Below are 5394 nucleotides of genomic sequence, written 5' to 3'. Positions count from 1 at the left end.
AGACTCTATCTCCTCAGAATTTGTAAGTACTATGGGTATACTTTAGAAGGCTTACGACCTTATTTCATAGCTTAATTATGTCCGTATTTACGAAATTGAAGTATGGGCATGTTCTTATGGTGGTAAATACCAATCTAAGATCGATAAATTCTGCAAGTGAACATCAAAATATGGCTACACCAAGGAGCGCATATTCATCAATGATATAATTCAAACTAGGAATAAACAACTATGGGAAAACATCGCAGCTACAGATACACATTGTTTAACAGATCTTCTACCGAACAGACGTACATATCAATCTTTACTTCAACGTGGTCATGACTATATGCTACCACGTATTCACACTGAGCGCTTTAAGCGCTGCTTTGTCAATAGATCTCTTTTTAACGTTATCTAATTCAATGTTTGTAAAGAAAATAATACTTTTTAGATAGCTCCTCTTGTGCTGTATTGTAAACTTGCACGTATGTCTGCAAGTGTTTGGTTTAATTAATCAGTAAAGATTTTTCATTCATTCATTCACTAAGAACAATTTTTCTTCTTTATGATAGAAAAACAAATCATGAGATTCTATGTCGTCTTGTGTCAGAACAGTAATAGATTAAGAATATTCAGAATTAAGAATATTAACTTTTATTATCCAACTACACCTAGACGAGTACAGATAACGCCATAGACGAGTACAAATATCACGCGGTATTTGTACTCGTCTATTGTAGAGTACCGGTTAAACAGGTTTTCTCGCATCGCGCAAGCGAAGAATTGGATTGTAGTTACGCAAAAAAAAAACAAATGGCGGTCAATTTGAATCATATTTCCGACGACCAAGTTTCAGAATGGCTGGAAAATATAGATCCAAGTTCATAAGATGAATCAAACGAAGAAAAACAGCTTGACGGCCAGAAAATTTCTTCATTTAATGAAGAAAATAGAAACAGCAGCACAACAACGCGCCAATTCCGTTCCGCTTCGCATACTTCTGTCACGCACTCCCCGTAAATAAACATCCGCGAAATTCGCCCGCACTGCAATAACAGTTTGGCGTGTTGGATAATAAATAACTTATTAGACGTTTTGTTGTGTAGTATCGCTGAGTATTTTTACTCGTTATTTGTATTTTGACTCGCCCTACGGGCTCGTCAAAATACGGCACAACTCGTAAAAATACTCAGCGATACTACACAACAAAACGTCTAATAAGATATATCTATATATATATATATTGCGCTAATATCAATATTAATTTTCGTCAGCGCATAGATCACGGAAGATGTCAAAATGTGGTAGAAACTGACATCAGTGACACACTGAGCTGCCCCTTGTGTGTCACTTTTTTTTTCTTACCACATTTTGATGTCATCTGTGATCTGTTAGTGAACAGACATTGATCAGTAGGTTAGTATCTGTTCTGACCAGAATTTAAACAAGTGAAAATATGGGTTTTTGGCTACTTTTGGAACACAAGATTGATCATGCAAACTTATGTTTCATCTTCTGAAACATTTTCAAGTTCTCTAAATAAACAAATTTACAATTTGATAGTCAAGACTCATTTTTCAGGTACGAAACGAAAACCAGTGTATCATTATACATAGCAGTTTCCCATCTCATCATTAAGTTGGATTCACAACGTTTATGAGAACGTTAGGTGTCCAAATGTAAAATTATGAAAGAAAAGCTACGTTTTTAGCGTTTATCGCTGTATTGTTGTATAAGGTCATTTTAAACCTAGCTCTTTCTATGGTGAAAGGGAGAGTCGGAGAGGTAGCGAGAAAGTACTGACAGTCATGGTGGAGTTCAACCAGAACCTTGCTTTTCCCTTGTAAGTAAAAACGTTCATCAAAAGTTACCAAACTGTCAGGAGAAAGAAAAATGCAATGACACGTATCTCTTTACTATCTAGCTTCATTTAATATTCCTTCGCGTAATCATCATGTGATTCTTAACTTCAGAACTGTTTTTCGGTAACATTCCGTTTAACATTCGTTAAGCATACGAATTCACGAAGACACAAAACTGGCAACTTTTTGGTACAGTAGTCACCAAATATATTGTGTAAAGAAACTGACAACAAGCAAAAATCTGCCAGAGTCTACCACCAGTTTAATTAATTTTCTAGATAAGAAACAGAAACCAAGTCTTATCTTAAGTTACCTTACCATGTTTTAACTTCAAATGTACTTTTCGACATGCGATCAATTGTTTCTTGATGGTCAAGTTAGTTGAAACTTCAATATGACGGCTGCAGCAAATCTCGAAAATAAGCAAACTTCAAACAAGGGTTACTGCAAAACCAAAAATTATCCCAAAAAACTGAAAGTACATCTGAGAACGTCTATCCTTAAACTGTATCTGCAATATAGTTATTGGGTTCTTCTTTGCGTACCAGCAAGTGTTTTTGGCAGTTGTTTTAGGGTACCATCGAGCTATTGAGAAACAGCCGCAGGGTGTCATCGAGAAAAAAAACTCATAAAATATTTATAGCGAGAACATATCTGCTTTTCATGTCATCAATGAATTGCTCAAGGCCCTAACTATAATGTTATTGCAAAGGAAAATTCAAAGATAATTTTCGACTAATTCTCGAAATTTGCCTCGATCCGCACTCGACCGCTTTTACTTAATTGCTGTAAAAAAAAAAAAAAAGATTACAAAAACCTAGCCCTGTTTTGGTTACTTTGGTACAAGGGTCTATCAATATAGAAAGTATGAGCGAAATCGATATTTTGGCTGTGTCCGCGATCGATGTTGATGATCATATCTGATTTTTACTGACAGTGCCTCTTAACTCGTTACGGTGGCCAATTTACAATTTCAACTCAGTTGATATACCAAATTACTTTCATTGAAGAACCAGGTTTCCAAAGGAAAGGGCAGTTTGTAATGAAGACATCTAGAGTTCGGTGTGACGGTAGGAGCTTTAACCAGTTGTTGCAACGAGAATTGTTGGACAAACTCCCCAATGTTTAATTGGTTGAAATAACCACCAATTATAATTTTTGCATTAGGATCGTCATGCAAAATTTGATCACAAGAGTTGGACATTAAATCCAGCAACTCACATGCATCATAAATAGGATCTGGAGGATGATTAACACTGGCGACATAATACTCTGAATTTGGTGTTGATAATTTACACCACACGATTTCCAGGTAATGAGTTTCCGTAAAATTTAAAATCAAAAGTTTTAGTGACGTCATCTATGCATCTATCAAATAATTATCAAATTTTGTGTCAGTCTGATTTTGCCCTTTCCAAAAATGTCTAAATTAGATTTTGAGGTTCTGTGACTTCGCTTAGTGAGTTTCTTTTTTACATACATACATACATACATACTTTATTTATTCCAGAAGCAGACTATGTATACACTAAGAGGAAATGGAAAATATGCTTCCAGAAAAGGAAGTTAAGAGGTTATCCCTATGTGAAAACTCCCTAAAAAATAAGTCTAAATGAAAATAAAATACTTAGTTATAATTAAATATTTAAATACAATTTAAGCTGAGATTTAAAATGCTGAAGACTATCAGCTTCCACTATGTTTCTTGGTAATTCATTCCATAATTTAACAATCCTAATGAAGAACGAATGTTTATAACAATTAAGTCTTGCTGGTTTGACGTAAAGTTTGTACTGATGATTTGCTCTCGTACATCTAGTTGTGGCAAAATCAAAAAAGTTTCAAAATCTAAATGGTAAAAACCAAAAACAATTTTATAACACTCAATTAAAGATAGATAAGTTCTACGGTCGGAAAGAGTAGGCCATTTTAGCAATTTGCATCGGTCTTCGTAGGACATGTCTCCTTTGCGTTGATTTAAAGCAAGTCTTGAAGCTCTTCGCTGTACATTCTCGAGAGCATGGGTGTCCTTGACGAGGTAAGGACACCAGACAGGTACCACATATTCCAAAATTGGCCGTACAAGAGATTTGTAGAGCATAGAAAAAATATTTGCATTAGCGGTGCCTATCGAGCGTTTAATAGAACCTAGGACTTTATTCGCTTTGTTCACAGTTATACCAATGTGGTTACTCCATGAGAGGTCCTTAGTTATTATAACACCGAGATCTTTAAATTTATTTTTCTGAGTCTTCAAAATGTTTCCACAAGAATCTAAAGTTAGCAGCACATCATGCACTTCACGGAGTCAGTGCCAGTGTTAATTGTAACTACCTTCTCCTTCCTTGAACTTTGAGCATTTTTTTACAACCACAAAACCTCGCAGGGGAACTAATGAAGGTATAAGTCAAGAATCGCGGCTTAACGAGGGGGCATTGGGGTCTGCTGGAAACCGCGAAAGCGCAGAAAAAATCACCCAAAACCACAAAATCGCAAGTAAATTCGGCCAAAACCGAAAACCGCATGTAAAACCGTCTAAACCGATAAATTTCCACATCCCAGTTGTCAAAACCCAAACCGATCTGATTCCTTGGTGACAGTGGAGCATACAGAGGTTTCGCGGCTATTCGAGATCAGTGGAGGCGTATGATTGCCAATCAGCTCAGATTGAAGAGAAACCGGAACCGTGGTATTTTTGACGAAAACGGAAAACCAAATGCTAAAAAAAAAAATGGAAATCCGCCAACTGCAACTGAACAAACACCAAAACCGAAAATCCTAATGCCCCCTTCTTAACCTCGGCATTGTTCTAATTGTTCCACTAAGATCGGTGTCGCTGCTGATGAGGTCCTTTAATCCTGATGTTCTATTTCTAAATTTTTACGAACTTTTCACAAAAGGGTAACACAGTTATGCAGTACAATAGAAAACAGCTAAGCGTCAAGTTTTGGTGTATCACAAGACTGCATTTTCCCACCCGCAACCGGGTACAGGAGTCTCAAGAATGTCTTGGAATGGATCACATCTCTAAGCTCCTCAGAAAATTTCTTTTAAAACACTCATCGCTTCATCTCAGTCTCTTCTCGAAAATTAGGTAGGGACGCACACAAACCAAACTCGAAAACACGACTACTCGTAAACGAAAACCTGATATGTGTGTATCTTACTTCAATTTTTTGTAGAATGAATATCCCAATTTTGTCACCCGGAAGATTTAGGGAAGTGGACGGGAGATCAAATATTCGTTAGTTCCGACTTAACCTGCGAGGTTCCTGCAAAGGCATTTTTCGAAATCTCTGTCATTAGTAATGATAGAAACATGTCAGGTTAGGTAACCAATGAATGAAACTGAATGGATCATATAGTTATGCACTTTAAATCTAAAAGATTACAATTACACATAGTTTGGTGAACATAAAAATGCCATCACGAATTAAATAAACGGAACACCAAATTGGATCATTCAAAGATCTATCTTGAATGCCATTCTGGCCCACATCCCGACTAACCTGGCTGGATTTTGATCGATTCATTATGGTGGTCCACACCA

This window comes from Stylophora pistillata, chromosome 1 (genome assembly GCF_964205215.1).
Source record: "Stylophora pistillata chromosome 1, jaStyPist1.2, whole genome shotgun sequence".
In the NCBI taxonomy this organism is placed as follows: domain Eukaryota; kingdom Metazoa; phylum Cnidaria; class Anthozoa; order Scleractinia; family Pocilloporidae; genus Stylophora; species Stylophora pistillata.
This window is presented reverse-complemented; position numbering follows the sequence as displayed.